We start from the raw sequence: 16,804 nt of genomic DNA on the forward strand, positions 1-16,804 counted from the left end.
CTTTTTGGAGGAAAGAAAGTAGTATTATTCAACAAAAATAAGAGCCAAACCAAGAAAACTGTTACCATGTAACACACAACTGTGAAAAAGAGTTTCAACTCTCACTTACAAATCAGATCTTCAAAGATATACAGTATCTAAAAACACAGTCCATCCCTCTCTGATATTTTTATCCCTGTGACATAAAAATTTAAAGGAAAAAAAAAAAAAATTAGAGACACAACTCCAAATTGTAAACTGAGTTTATTTCCCATCCCTCTTACTCTTTTACAAGCTGAGTTTTGTTCCTACCACACCAACTTCCCCCACAGCATGCAAGATCAATGCAGTTCTAGCCTCTTCTCAGAGGAGCCCCAGCTGCAGAGGATGGAAATCTTGCCCACTGCAATTAGGGGTACCGAGTTTTAATAGCCTGATTCTTTAACACTGGATTTGGGAAGTTTATTACACATCCTATTAATTATAACAATATCAGTGAGGCTTAACCCAGCAAACAAGCCAGAGTAGCTGGGCTCTGCAGGAAGTTTTTCAAACGTATAATGCAGTTAACCAAAGGGCATTAGTAAAGAAAGAAAAGCGGGGGGAGATAATAAAAACAGGCAATCAGCTACAAAACGTGATATGAGACTTGAAGGCTACCATTTCCTCTTTCAAGCAAAAGACTGATTTTCTACTGCATCTCTAAGCAAATTACTTGAATCTTTAGCCTTACAGAAATCAGGTTCCACTTTAACTTCTTCCTGATACATCCGACATTTCAGCTGACAAGAGGCATTTTCCATTGCACAATGGTTTTGGTAAAAATGGGATGATTTCTTGTACTTCCACTATATCTCATGCAGCTTCTTCACTTTGCAGTATTCCTCTAGTTAGGCAGAACTGTTAGGGCCCTCCTTTGTTGATGAAATACTGCATTTCTAAAACCATCCCCTCCACTATTAGGATCCCTTTAAATAAACACAAGAGGAAAGAAGACTTGAAAAAGTACAAGCAGGAAAAAGCAAAAAGAAAAATTTGAGCTACACTCCTTAGCATTAGAAGCGCTCTCAAAAACCTCCAAAAGCAAAGATTAGAAAGGATTATGGCAGAGGAAGGTTTCCTTGACCCATATTCTGGCTTCCAGAAGTTATCTCACAGCCCGATTACAGGGGCACACTTGCTTAACATCTCAGGCCTGAAAAGCCGCTGCCACTGTGCAGGGCATCACACGCCTTGCCTCAGCTCTTGTCCAAAAGCTCTGTCCTGCCTGTCCAGGAGGGTATGGCTACAGCTATAATGCTCTAATTTTTCCAAGACCTGTACACTTTTAACAGCTGAATATGAAATGAGTTAAAAGTACTTTTGAGAGCTAGAAGCAAGTTAAGCTGTCTGCACAGATATAACCTTTGTATTTTCTGACAGCTCTATAACAAAGAAAAAGCATCATAATCTCAGAAGTTGAAAAACCATAGAAAAAATTCTCCTTAAAAAATGGAAAACAGACCTTCTCTGCTCTTCTCTCTCTTCTTCTTCACACTTTTAATATCAGCAGAATTATATTTCTTTCTTCCTGTCTCTCTCTCTCTCTTGTTGTCAGGGATTTTTTTTAATTCTAACATATTTTCCATCTGGCCTGTCTTAAGATTTCTGAACTCTTCAGTCTGCCCATTATGTACGTAAGTATGAGAAAATTAGTATACTGCAAACACCAGGAGGTGGATTATGTGTTATTTATTACACAGTGACAATTCAGCTTTTTTGTCAACCACAAATATTCGTGAGCCAGCAGTGAAAAGTAGAGTACCAGGATCCTAAGTTTCTAAGAGAAGATGGCAGCCAGGCACTTCCAAGGATGAATTGTTACATCGTCTTCCTTTGCATCATCAGCCACGACCTGGGTTCTGCCCTGGAAGCAGAAACCAGAGGCTCCTACCTGGGCCACGTTAACCACATCAGTTACCGGTAAGAGGGTGCTCCTCCGTAGTGCAGCCCACACGGCATCAGTGGGACTCACCCAAGGACTCACTGCTCCCTGAAAGGCACTGCAGCAATGCAGATGGGCCACAGAACTCAGCTCCAACTCTGTATCCGAATTATATTTTACATTTTTCATGAAGTGACTTCAGTCAATGTTCAGTCAATGTTCAGCCAGGCATTTTACAGCTAAGATAAGAGAGTTATCCTTTAAAGAAAGAGTACTGAGCCTTAATGAACAGTAATTATCACAAAAGACATACACATTTAAAAAACATTCAATGTAACGCATAGGCTTATTATTCTTGTTTCTATTAAATCTCCCTTAAAGGTACTCGACTGAAAACATCATAACTTTTCTCTAAATAAAAAAAAAAGAAAAAGAGCTTCCATAAAGGGGTCTTCAGCAGGTGCAGAAATTTTGTTTCATAAAATAAATTTGCAATGCCAAACATTTGTTCCAGTTTGCAATGTTTTGTTATTGTTTTCAATCTTATTTAATTGTTTATTTAAATCTTTAAGTTATTAGTGGTCAAATTTAACATCTCATCCACACAGACAACCATCAACAGAAGATTAAAATTAAAAAAAAAAAAAAAACAAAAAACAATAGTCTGCACGAGATTATACTGAACTGCAAACAAAAGTGGCAAAAGCAATTAATCAACCTTAAATGAGCAAAAGCTCTAGATCAACAACATGGTTTAAAACAAATTAAAACTTTGCAAACAATCACAGAAATGGCTTTTTTATTCCCAGTATACTGAATTTTAAGAGACCTCAAACTGTTAAAATTGCCACCCAAAGAGAAAAAACCACAGCTACTCACTATATATATTTTCACGTTGCTAGAATATTTTTTAACTTCTCACCAAGAACAGAAATGCAGGCCTTCAGTGGCGTTTACAGCTACAGAAGATGCAATGCCTTTGATGTTATATCGCAATAATCAAACTGATCAAATCACAAGTACAATGTAGATCACAACGATTTGCAGAACAGCTAACAGCTGGGGTTTCTTTTACAGAGTTTAGCTTTGTGTAGCTTGTTAGAACGGTTTTTACCACAAGTACTTCAGAACTGCCAAGTAAAAGCAAGAAGCACAATTTTCATTTATGCAAAACGTGTTTTGCGGAAAAAACATGGTTGACTGGAAGCAGTTTGGGTACAATTATTAACTGTTTTACACAGTTCTTATTACTAGATGCACACATATGTGAAGGAAATTTAACTTTAAAAATTTGTTTTAATGCATTAGAAAATTCCAGAATGAATTAAGAACATTTGAGCAGTAGCTAATTCACTTTCCCCTCAAATTTTCTATGAAAAACTGAGCAGTACAAACTAAAACCTCTTTACTCAAAATGCACAAAAGGTTTTGGAGCAATGAAATGCATTGTTGATGTGCTTCAGCAATAATAGCGCTTCATCTTCCAAATATCACATCCATGCGAAGCTTATAGAAACACTGTAAGAAATATTAAAAGGACAGATCTCTTAATGCAGGCTATTAAGGAAACTATTTCTATTATTTCTATTATTGAAGCAAACAGAAGATTTCGGGATTCATGAAACTTTTTTTTTCCCCCAAATCAATATAATCAATAATTTTTTCCATTCTCTTTTATTTTTAGCTGGATATCCATGGCACATTTACTTTGAAATTACTTCAAGCTGCACCATGGAGGTACAGGTTGGTCTACAGAAAGAATTTTTTCATGGAAAGGATTTTAAGTATTGGAATGACTGCTCATGAAGGTGGTGGAGTGACCATCCCTGGACATGGTCAGGAAAAAACTGGACATAGCAATCAGTGCTCTGATCTAGCTGACAAGGTGGTCATCAGACAAAGTTTGACTCAATGATCTTGTAGGTCTTTTCCAACTAAATTACTTTATGATTCTAAGTCCCTTTTAGAGCTCAAAAGGTTACAATACAGTTACACCTCAACACAGTATTAAGCAAATTAAAACGAAAAATTATGAAGAATACCTTGCACAAGAAAAACCTATCAAGGCAAAACACTGACACTTTCCTAAAGAATGTATTTTCTCAAGTATCTCTATTCTTAAGAGCTCAAGCTAAAAGCATAAAGTGAACTTTTGCCTCATGCAGTTAAACTACCCTTTGTGCAAAAGTCTAATTTCAGAGGTATCTAATATCTCCATAAAATAATTTCATCCCGCGTTTAAATAATTCACAAGAAAAATGGACTGTCTGCTGAGAGAATGATAACATTCGTTTAGAACAATCAAAAAGCCAGATGTGAGAAATACTGCAACACCAGTGAAAGAAAACTGATTTAGCTAGCTTTTCTCATTTGGTCAGTATCACCTTCACTGGGTTGTAAGCATCTTAATTTTCCTTCTGTGTAAGTGTCAGAGCTACCACAAACCAGCACAAAATTCAGGCAGTTAGTGAAAAACACATTAATCTCTGGGCACAATCACGTAAAAAAACTTTTTCTGCTTTCCTTTTCCCATCCAATCTTAACTTTTCCTGAGGAAACACTTCTAGTCCTCATCCAAGGCTCTCCTTTAAGAGAAACCAACTTAGTTCTTGCAGTTACTGTGCCTGGAGTAAGACTAATTTCTCAGTCTAGAAAGCCTTTCAGCAAGTGAATGGAAAGCAGTGGATGGATTAAATTAGAAGGCCAGAGTTTACAGTCATTGAGCTCTAGAAAGCAATATATTGGCATTCTCTCTTTAATTACATCAACACCTCGTAACTATTAATGAATTTATCTTTACCGTACTGAGATTAAGTAACTCTATCAGAAAGTTCTGCAAGTATACATCTGAGCCAATTATAAATTTTAGGAAGGCACTTTGTCTGTATCATCATCATTCTTCACAGTGTAAAAGCAGTTAATTTCAATCTCATAAGCCGTAACTGCTGCCCCCCTCCCCACCTACTTAAGATTAAAAATAATGTTTGCTTCTCCTACAGCCATTCTTGCCCACACCTATACGGGTATGTTCACCCCGACAGCATTTTAATGAACTTAAAAAATATAAGGTTTTTTCAGCTATAAACCTGACGTGTGCAAAACCCGTTTCCCCTCTTCAACCCACAATGCCCCCTTGAGGAAAAAGGGAAGAAAAATGAACAAGTGGGGGGAAAGGGAAAATAAGAAGGGGAAGAAAAAAAAAAAAAAAAAGAAAAAAAAAAAGGCTCTGAAGAGTGGGAAAAGATCTTTCTACACTAACAGCAGAAAAAAAAAACTAATTCAAACAAAGGCTGTCCACGTTTACAATGCTCATCTTTCTGGGTTATTTTTTCCAGTATGAAACTTCATTGCCTTCAGCTATAAGCTAGTGTTCCCTGAAGACACCCAACAGACATGGCCCATGCCTGTATATCGGAAGTTAAACAAGGAATTAAAGATTTTTGGGAGGCTTTCAGTTTTGTGCCTAAAATCTTGGATTTAGTTTGCTCTCCTTGAAATCTAACGAAAGAAAGAATTGTGATTTATCTGTTATATCTAATACACTTTTTGCATTTTTGTATGCATCTAAATTAAAAAAAAATATCTGGAGACAGTAATTTGCACTAGGTTAATAATTACATATAAGAAAGATACTGGAGAAACAAAAAGATTTCTTCAATACACTGTATCTTCCACCAGCAGGCACACACAAAACAGAATGAGAACAAATTGTATTCAGATGGTACTAATGTTCAGGATTTTAATATTGCTGTCCTTACTACAACTATATAGAACTCTCTGTATAAAGGTTACCTCTAACACATCTTGTAACTCTTAAACACATTAAAAAACACCCTTATTACATTGTACATTTAACCACAACACAAGAAAAGGTTAGCTCCCAATAATAACCTTATAAAGAAAGCACAGTATCAGTTAAATGGATTTTAAGTAAGGGTCCAAGATCATATTAGGCAGCAATTATAAGCTACAAATTGTATTTTATATCTTTAGTGAGAGTTAGCACAAGTCTTGCTGAGTCAAATCTCTGCTATAAAACCTCTTGCCATGCTTTAAGTGCTGCAAGCAGCTGAGCCCTGAGGGGTTAAAGCTAATGCTAAAGGTAAAGGCTTGAAGAGTTGACCACATATCTTGTGGCCATAGATCTGAGTGTGTCAGTCACAGGCAAATATACCGTACTGTGCTTGCCAGAGAAGGCCAGGAGTAATAGATCAAGTTCATCAGCTGTTGAGGAGCCTACCAGAGGTGCAGCAGAGATTAACATTGGTTCGTTTCACCATGCCTACAGCGATCTGCGCGGAAAAGGTGACACTGGACGACGATTCACTATTTCCAAGCACCAAAGAAAAGTAAATGCGTTAGAAGTGTTTCCTCCAAACAACACCACTTAAGAAAGGGCCCCCAAAGTGTCAGGAGTGAAAAGGAAGGGAAAAAATCATCCCAATCAGTAGAAGGAGCTATGTCTTACTACAGTTCCGCAGGTTATCAAAGCAGCCATCCTTGCAGCTTGACCCAGAGCCACACCTGCCACCAGCCACTGCTCTCCACAGCCAAGCTGCCAGCACTTACCTCAGCCCCCCCAGGCCAGAGCAAAGCAGGGAGACCTCCAGGATGTCCTTGCTAGAGGAGGTTTCCAAGAGGAGTGGCTCACTGGCTCACTCCCTCCCAAGCATGCACTGTGAGGCTTGGGTCTGTGTCTTGTTTTGCTACCGAGGCATTCCAGGCTGTGTCAGTTTGGATTGCAACATAAATATTGTGCAACTGCAGGCTCCTTAGTTCCAATTATGGTAATATTGCAGGTGACAATGAGAAATATATTTTTAATAGTCTCTGGCTACATTTTGCTCCAACTCATCTGCATCTTAGAAAAAGAGAAATTTAGCTAAAGGAAATTTTGTTGATACGTAAATTTGGAGCAAAACTGTAAGCCTAACACTGTCTTGGAAAAAACTGTCTTCCCCATTCTGACAGTAACTAAGTGTTAGCAACAATGACCCAAATGTCAGTTACTGGATACATAAGAATGTTTATAAAATTATATTTAAATGACACTTAAGTATATTTAGAGGTTTGAGTATTATTAAGTAACAAAATGCACAGGCGTCTATGTATAATAAGGCTAATAGCTTCAGTTTAAAATTTAATTCTAGTTACTGAAGACAGTACTGAAACATCTGTTAAAAATAGCACTTCAGTTAAATTAATGGACAGTAGGTTCCATTTTTACACATAATCGAATAATAGAAATGCATTCTTCTACTGAGTCACAGAAAGATTTAAAATGCGAGTGCTCAGCCTGCAACTCAGGAGAACCAGTCAACTACATGGCTTTCTCCATCTGCCACCTTTCTCAAGCTTCACAGTCAATGTGACAACCAAATGATAAGGGGGAGGAGGAGTATCAAGAAGTGAGAGCAAGGTCCAACTTTAACCATACGCTTTCTAGACAAATATATAGCACATTACTGGTGTTCACACATTGCCTGAAGCTCCTTGGAAATGCCAGATTTGCTGCATATGCATACTAGCACCAGTCATAAGGCACATAACACCCTACAGCTACAGCCTGGTTGCCATGCCAGGCTCATCAGGCTGGACACTTTAAAACAAGTATCTGTGTTCATATTTTCAAAATGTCTCTTTCATAAGTCTTTGGATCCTCACCAATGATGTACCTGAATGCTATACTTTTTAAGATTCATTTACAAAATAAATGAAAGAGAATCCTTAAAGTATTTAAATGTTATGAAAAAGTCACTTTAAATATGGATTTTTTCATGTTAGCAGTGACTTGCTTCAGAGCCTATGAAACAATTGGAATAAGAACTTTTACTGAAAGAAAAACTGTTAACACATTGATTTGGCTTAAATGTGCACAAGCAACCTGTCTCAGTCTAGGTGGCTTTGAAGAACAGCCAAGCAGTCGGAAACTTCTCAGTCTCAGAAAGCTGTTTTGCAGAGGCACATACAAACACATCAAAATCATCAACCAGCCTAAGCCAGCCTAAGCACCTCAGCCATAAAAGCGAGTCTTCATAGGAACTTCAGAAAACTTGGGATAAGGGATGAAAGTCTTGGATTTTTCAACACAGGTGTGCGTGGCCATCACCTCAAGCACATCTTCTGACACCTGAGACAGGTCAAGCCAGAAGAAGGGCACCTGCGTGCTCCAGGAGCGGGGGGAGGCTCAATCTGAGCAGAGTCCTGACAAGTGACACTGATGCCAGCAGACAGAACCACTGAATCCCTCACTACTCCTGGCCCCACTGCTAGACCAACCACTCCAGAGGACAACCTGAAGCTGAAGCACGGTACAACACTATGCTGCAAGCCATACTTAGTTTGGAAATGAATGCTAACTTGGCTTGGAAGCATCCTTCCCTCATTTTTTTTAAGGAAGAATTTGGAAAGCAATGTTTTCCCATCATGACCCATTAAATACCTGCTTTTACATTGCAAAACATTCTCCAGCATGGTCAGTTCCTGCCTGGAGAACCACATTTCTCAAACACGTTCCGTGTTTTAGCGAAGGATTGACTGCACTCTTCTTCAGAATATCTTCTGTCCCATAACCTGAGATGCAATACACCCACTAGGATACATTCATTTTCTTTCTGAAGGCCTTGGTCTCATTCCAGAAAGCTGTGGATAGAGACAGAAGCCCTGTGATGCTGCACTCACACCTGCATAGGGCATGAACACACACCACTTCCAAAGATGCACAGCTTCACAGGAGAAACACTGGATTGATCATCAACTTCTTCACCTACCACTTCTGCAGTGATACACAAATATTTTGGCACTTTACCATTCTCCTGGTTTCTCTGTGATTTGAATGTATGGTCTGATTCTCAGACTCAAAACCAAAAATAATTAAAAAAAAAAAAATCAAACAAATGCAAACATATACAAAATAAACAAACCAACCTCCCCTAAAAAAAAACACCCCTTTACCCAGTATTTTTAAAGGTTTTTCATATGTCAGTTCATTAGATGTACACTTCTGGTTGCTCAGGTATACTTCACACCCTTTCCTGGTCAATAATAAATAAGATGCTCACGAACAGATCCAGAACATCCAACACCAAACATCATTAACTTTTTCTCAAGACGTCAGTCTCTTAAAATAGAATTAAATACCAAGTTAAAGTTTCAGTCAGAATAGACTTAATTCTTCTTCTAAAACAAAAGAACGTGTAAGAATCTGACACCATATGAAACTTCTGTATATTCAATATAGTTATCTGTTGAATTACTGACCATAAGTGTTCTTCAATGTATGCTGACAGTTATTGTGTACTGAGAGCAATTTACAGGCATCTTCCCAACATTAAAAGTCATTTAAATGCATTCAAGACTGGTAACAAATGGGTCTGAATAAATTTTTGCACAAAAGCATTTCATGATCTTCAGCAAAGTTCCATCCTAATATTTTTACAGTTTTAGCACCCACATATTCCACTAATTGACTTTCAATGAAGAATGATTGTTGCCATATCACAGAGTTCTCAGCACCCTTCCTCTTACATTCACCATACTGTATACACATCATTTATTCCTTACTGAATTAAATATGTTGTTCTACAAATATGAAAACTGACACAATTGAAAAGCACAACAGCAGCATATGTGTATCTCTGCAGTCTGTGCACGCCTGACAGCATTAGGTTTTCATGTTTTTATTTATCGGTCATGATAATGCTGTAACTACTGTAATAAAACCACAATCCTGTTTGTGTTCCTTCTCAGAGAAGTATCTCGAATGAGAAATATTTCAATTTCAGACTCTAAAAAAATATTAGCCTCTGTTTTCTAGACACTTTTCTTCCCCTTTTATCTTCAAAAGACCTCTGTCACATCAACAAAATGATACTTTTTTCAGTAATTTTACATCCAATTTCAATGCAACAATTAATAAGTAAGTTTCCAAAGACATACACTGGCCTTAACAAGATCTAGTATTTAAAAAATAGCGGCCTCAGTTAGGGCCTGTTAGTTAGTGTAACCTGGTGCAACTCCTGTGCCTGCCAAGTGCATAATGCCGGATGGTCTGCAAAAAAGTTCATTTTTTTTCCTTCCTGTAGAAGTGAAGGTGAAGCAATGTATATTCTATATTGGGCACCAGATGAAAATCCCATTGCTCTTCTGAGAACCTAAGCCCCTACTTTCTGAGCAGCTGCCCACCTCCCGGCAGTGCTGCCTGTGCCTCTGCTGGCTCCTGCACAGCTACATGTTCTCTCTGGCCTTTTTCCCCTCCCTTCCCAACTCCATTGTTTTCATGTCGTCCCTCTCCTTTCCAAAGCCCTCTGTGGCTTACCACCACTAACCCTTAAAATTTCCTCTGCGATATTTTTACATGGAGAAACTTGTCAATTTCTGATCTAACTTCCAAGCTGTTAAACATCAGCTACAGGTTTTATTACACAGGTATTAGCCACCACTTGTTTTACTAGGTGGCTCTCAATAGCAACAGTAAGACTTACAAAAGGATAAATCAACAATGTAATTGTGGGCAATTTTTATAAGACTTAGCACTGACAGCATGGCAAAGTTTAAATGGTGTTTACCTTTTTTACATTTTCTTCACTATTCCTGGGCAAATTCAAAATCCACACCTAATAGATACTTCAAGTATTATGCTTGATATAGCTTTGCAACTGAGATTGTTTCTCCAAACACAAGTTTTGTAGTTTTCAGACTGAATAACACAATTAGGTCCTGCTCAACAAGCAATGTAATATTACAGCCATTCATTCTCTTCCCTTCTTGAAAGGACAAGATTACAAAAATTGTAGTGGCAATATCCATCAAGAATAGCCTGTTTTAATATATGTCAAAATGTAATTAGTCAAATTACGTCAAATACATGATTTCAAATTACATCAAATACACACTGTATGATGTTGGTTTACACTGAAATACAAAAGCTGAATAATGGAATAAATCAGCATTTGAGTTTACTTAAAGACAAATTCTGACCAAAGTTGCAAAATACACGTAACATTGTTAGACAAAAAATAAATTATTCTACGATCATCAAGTAAACATCAATCTTAAAAGAGACAGGATTTCTTTTTTTTTTTTTGTAACAATGTAAACACTTATTTACTAAATACTGTGCCTAGAAAACCCCAACAACTTTCTAGTTATATATAATAATATACCCCCTAGCTACAAAACATCACTCTCCAAAAAAATTTTCAGTTTTGGGCCCAACAGCAGAAAGTATCTCCCACTGGGACAAGGTTGGCACAGGCCCACTGGAATCTCAGTCATTCTCAAAATGTCCTGGAGGCAAACTGAAACAAGACTGAGATCAGCAATTTACAGAAATACTTAATATGATGCAATTTGCAGCCGTGTCTGATTCACCACAGAGGTCCAAAGGACCAGCTCACTGAGCAGAGGACTCACAGTGAGCGTCCCTGCAATCAACGGGCTGGAAGCGTCATAAAACTGAGATACTCCAACACCTGCTTTCAGTACCTGCTGGCCATAGGAAGCTGAAGCTCCTTGGTAAACAAGTAATTTATACACATCAGCCAAAGCCAGCCTGTGAACCTCAAAGAGAGTTCTTTGTGACTCAGATGTGTATGATGGAGATCTGTAGTTTCTCCTTTCACCCCAAAATGGACAACACATAGCACTGCAAGGGGCATGGGGGGCAGGGGTGTGGAGGGAGTGGGCAGGGCACAAAATCTCCCTCCTGTACTTTGAATGAAAGTGCTGCCTGTCCTTTAAACCTGTTTGTTGTTCCTCAGCCTAACCGATTAGAAAGTCATCTGTTACCTCCAGCAAAGCCCTCTGCCACCCAGTAGAAGAGACACCCACACTCAGGGCATGTAGAGGGTACAGTACACCATATCGATGGGAATTGGCTCCATCCTCAGCAGCCAACCTGATTAATGTATATAGTTAAATAAGAAACAAACTGCAGCCAACCCGCTTCCAACTACAGATGTGCAATTACTGTTAGCAGGAAAAGGAAATAACTAAGTAAATGAACAAAAAGTTAAATCTACGATATTCTTATTCCCTTCCGCCAGCAACCTCTACAACTTACTAAAAAGACAGTAAAGAGCTTAAAACAATATACTTAATATTTTAACTTTATTTTTCTTATAATAGGAACTGAAATTGTGATATTAAACATAATTCCATGCAAATTCATTCCTCAGAGTTCAAATGTTACTTTCTAACATCATCCCAAACTTCACACTGGTGAAGCAATAAGCATCGTAGCAACTGTTCATTAAAGAGATTATTTTCAGCTACTTCAGTGATGACAGCATAAACAAGCTATTACTGGCACTTTCAAAACCACTTTCTGACATAAAACGCGGTGTTGCCCTTAAATGCAAACCTATCAGAAATGGGATTTTAAAAAAACCCAACAAAACAGAAAAGCCAAAACAGATGCAAATCTTGCAACAAAGGAAAGATGCCTCTTATAATTTGCAGTGAATATTTTGGAAGATTTTTAAAAGTAGTAGGTTTGATTAAGCTACTGAAAGCCTCAGAAAAGAGAAAAAAAAGATGATCAGTGCTAAATAATACTTGTGAGACTGCTCCTTGTTTTTATGCTGGTATAGAAGTTCTGAAATTTAAGTCTAAAGCTATTCTTGGAAATTATTACAGTAAGTATGCTTATTCTGTAAAGGAACAAATGTGGAAGACAGCCTTCAAACAGCTAACAATGAACTATTTTATTGCAATTTTAAGATTAACTTCAGGAGGTTAGTTCATTACAGCTAAGCTTTTCTATAATTTCATCGCTTTTTCTGGTGCCGCTATTTTACACATACAATCAAGAAAGGTATCAAGTCAAAACAGGGCAGGGAACAGGAATCTAAATGACAAGTATTTCTTCTAACAAGGTAATCCTTGAGAGGTACAGTGGCTGTGAAGAAAAAATAGACAATTTGCATTACTTCTAAACCTATTATCACAACATTTTTAAAAAGTAATCAGTTCCAATATACTGAAAATTATTATTTTACAACAAACTTGATAACATTTTTCTTTTTGATTGTGATTCGCATTTTTCTCCAGCCAAAATCATTCCAGGGGTATTTTTCATCTGTATCCTAAATAATTTTCATTTCAGATGAGCAAGTGACCACTTCACAATCCAACCGACAAATTAAAAAACATGACTCCCAGGAACCACTCATTTTCAGACACCATCACAATTTAATTTCTCCAAAATAAATCCAGTAAAAATAGAAATGGAACAAAAAAAGTACTCAGTGTTCAAGAAGTATTAATTAACCACTCTATCAGAAAGATAAATACCAGCTCTCACATTTCAATGATGAAAAACAAAGAGGTTAAGTGACATTTTCAATGACACATAGCAAAACACTGCCACAACATGGATCACATCTCAGAAGTTTTCTATTGTTTTCAGCCCACTAGCCCCAAACAACTCCTCTGTATGCAATGCTGAATCAGGTGCATTTCTCAGAACACAAAAAAGCTTACTCCAGCTCACATAAATTAGTCCTAAAAAGAAAAAAATATTATTCTACAGTAATTTTTTTTTAAAATACATTTAAGTGCAACAAGAACTTTATCAAAAAAATAATGGAGTCTGACAGGAATGTTTCTAAGCAAATACACTTTTATTCTTAAAATTAAACTCACAACACATTCTATTATGGAAAGCATTTAAATAATGTATAAGCAACAGATGATTACAGAAAAAAAAAAAAAAAAAAATCTAAACACCACCAAATAAACAAGTCACTTCAAAAATCTGTGGAACTGTTCACCTGACTACTGCACAAACCCTAGTGCAGCTTTAAAAGAGCTCCATGTATTTACTGATTGAAATGTCCTGAACTTGGTATATTTCTTTTACTCTTCCTCAAACTCAAACCCACTCTAATTTGGTTGTTCCTTATAGACCATTTGGTCATTTCACATAAATCTTCACTAAACAGAAAGCTACAAACATTTATTCTCCTCTCTCAGATGATATAAACACTGCACTGTAGCAAAGATCCCGTGACACGATGTAAAAATCACTAAGGTTAAACTAAAAACAAAGAAATAAACAAATATTTATACAATCGATATTGCTTAAGCTTCTTTCTAAGGTTACTGTTAAACCTTAAAGCCTACACCAACAAGGCCTCACATGAAGCAGTGTATTTCAGGTGTTACATATTACTAAAATAAATTAGGATGCCTAACTACATGCATTTTGAAAATGCTGTATTTGAAATACTCTTTCCCTTAACCTTTTACTGATCTACTATCTTGTGTAATTAAATTAATGATTTAAGTATGCAAAAATGCAACGGAACAAAAACGTTTTATAAGAGCTACATTAAAACTGCAGATTACTACAAAACAGGAGTATTTTGAGTATCTACATTTACATGAACAAATTATTGTCATCAAGAAAAAACTTTAAAAAATACTAATTTGAACGATTAAAACCATATCCCACTTAAAAGGGTTTAGTGTAGCATTAGAGAAACCAATTTAATAATTAATCATATTTTCTTTAGAGTAGTATTACTAGCAGAAATGTTTTTCCTTAATGGCTTTAAATTACTTAGCACACGGAAGAAAAAATTTAAAACTGTCACAATCTCTTAAAACTTCAACTTCTTCCCCCCCCCACCACACGAATTAATGAAGGGGGATATAGACACCATGCACAACTTCTGAGTCCCACCTTTGTAAAAATTTTCCAAGGGCCTTATCCAAGCCCGTGAAGTCAATGGAGCAACTCCTATTGCTGTCAATGAAAGATTCCCACTCTAGAGTTAAGTTTGCATAGGGGCTCTAATGCACAGAAAAGACCAGGGGAGATCCTCTTTGGAAGAGGAACTTCTGCGTTTCTCTCGGTACGCATGCACACAAGCGAGACTTCCTAAAAGTATAATCTGCAGGTAGAGGGTACTGCCCATTCCTCCGTCTGTAGCTCTACACTCTTTACTAGTAGAGGACAATACCATAAATTCACGGTGGTAACTTCTGAGATTATTTTTCTCTGGAGAATATACCAGCAGCCCACTTTCTGCCTGGACGATTGTCGCAAATTTCAGACGAGCGTTTTTCTGCCAGCCCACAGCCCAAGCTTTTCCCCTCTCCGGTAGCTCCATCCCGGGACCTTACCAGCGCTCGCCAGCGTTCTCGGCCAGGGGCTGCGCTGCGACACGGGCCCGCTGCCTGCCGAACCTGACACGAGCTGAACTACGGGAACAGAACAAAACCGCCTCACGGACTATCTTCGCCTTGGCCGTGCAGGCTCCGCCGGATGGCACACGGCTTTTCGGCAGGTTACGGGAGACCAAGAGCGCTGCGCACCCCGCGCTCGGCGCGGCAGAACGCGGAGCGGAGGCGCCGGCGCTCGCCCTCAGTCCTGTGGCCGCCCTGGCACTCCCGATGGCACGGCACAGTCTAGCCCGCTCCACAGCCAAGGCCGCCGCGGCCGCTCCCCTCTCTTCAAAATCTACCACGCTTCCCAAACTTTCAAAGTCCCGAAGACCTCATCAACTTCAAAGCCAATTTTAAGGGAAGGCCCCCACGTACCAGGCACGGAGGCCGCCTAAGGAACCCCCCGGCTCCAACACCATTATTTATTAATTCTTGGGTTTAGGCAATTCTGTCTCGGGCGAGGGGACGACAGTGTCCCCAGCGCAGCCCAAACAGCGCCCGGGGGCACCGCCACCCCCACGGGCACCTCGGCGCCCCTGCGCTTCCCCTCCCACGCCAGCGGGGGCGCCCCCGGGCAGCGCGGCGCGGGGCGCCCCGAGGGGGCGGCCGGCAGCGGCCCCTCCGCGCGGGCGGGCGGACGGAGAGGCGGGGGCTGGGGTGCGCCTCTCCCTCCGGCGGGCAGGCGGGCAGGCAGCACACAAAGGAGAAACGTGACACGTTTCTCCACCCGGGCTGTCTGCTGGGGAGGTCTCGGGGAAAAAGAAGAAGAAAGGGGGGAAAAAAAAAAACAAAAAAAAAAACACCACCACACAAACGGGGAGGCAAACGGCGGGCAACCGAGCCTCCCGCACACGCTTCCTCAGCAGCCTGGCCCCAAGCCCTCCCCGCCTGGCACTTCTCTACCCGTGCGGGGAGGCTACAGGTTGTTTGTTTTTAATTACGCGGAGGTGGGGGGTCCGAGGCTCTGAGCGGCGGGAGGGAGGCCCTGCCGACCCGCAGCCGCCGCGAGTTCTTTGGGGGGAGTTTACGCCCGCTCCCGCGGCCGGCCCGGCCCGGCCCGGCCCGCCGGGCACGGCCCCAACTCCGGTCGGGGCACCGCAGACTCCCACCGCAGAGCGCGCCCCCGCCCCCCGCTGGCCGTGCGTGTTTGGGAGCGGTGCCACCGGGCGCCGGGAGACCTGACACATGTCACTGCTGCGGCCGCGCCGGCCGCGGCTAAACTTTCCCGCGGCGGCGAGTCAGTGAGCGGCGGCGCAGGGGGGTGAAAGCGGGTGGAAGTAGCAAGTCACACCGGGGAGCAGAGAGAGGAGGGGACGGGTGTGCGGGGCGGGGTGGGGGGTAGCACTTACCGGGAGGAGACACCGTGCAGGGCGTCCCGGCGAGCTGACACCGAGAGAGAAAGGGCGAGCGAAGCCGCGCGCAGCCGCGCGCACATACAGAGTCCCCGCGGGCGGAGCCGCCGCGCGGGCCGGGGGAGCGGGGGCGGGCGGGCGGCGCGGGGCCCTCCGCGGGCGCGGAGCGGCGTCGAAGCCTCGCGCCCTCCCGCCGGCTGGTGCTGCCTGGCGCTGGCGGTGTTGCTCTCCCTCCCCCGGCGTGCGGGTCCGCCCGTGTGCGGAGTGTGCCGCCTGTGTGTATGTGTTTTGTTGGGAATGCAAAAAAAAAAAAAAAAAAAAAAAAAAAAAAAAAGGGGAAAAAAAAAAAAAAAACCACACGCCGCCGCACACACCG

At 40.6% G+C, this 16,804-nt stretch overlaps 1 protein-coding gene across 1 annotated transcript in view; it reads right to left on the reverse strand.

Annotated features, from left to right (window-relative positions):
• Positions 1-16,523, reverse strand: part of FOXP2 (forkhead box P2) — a 403,711-nt gene extending 387,188 nt beyond the window's left edge. The window contains 1 exon segment of the mRNA XM_058420110.1: positions 16,426-16,523. The gene's annotated coding sequence lies outside the window, so the exon portion shown is untranslated.
• Positions 16,524-16,804: the final 281 nt, after the last annotated feature.

This window comes from Hirundo rustica, chromosome 4 (genome assembly GCF_015227805.2).
Source record: "Hirundo rustica isolate bHirRus1 chromosome 4, bHirRus1.pri.v3, whole genome shotgun sequence".
NCBI classification, from domain to species: domain Eukaryota; kingdom Metazoa; phylum Chordata; class Aves; order Passeriformes; family Hirundinidae; genus Hirundo; species Hirundo rustica.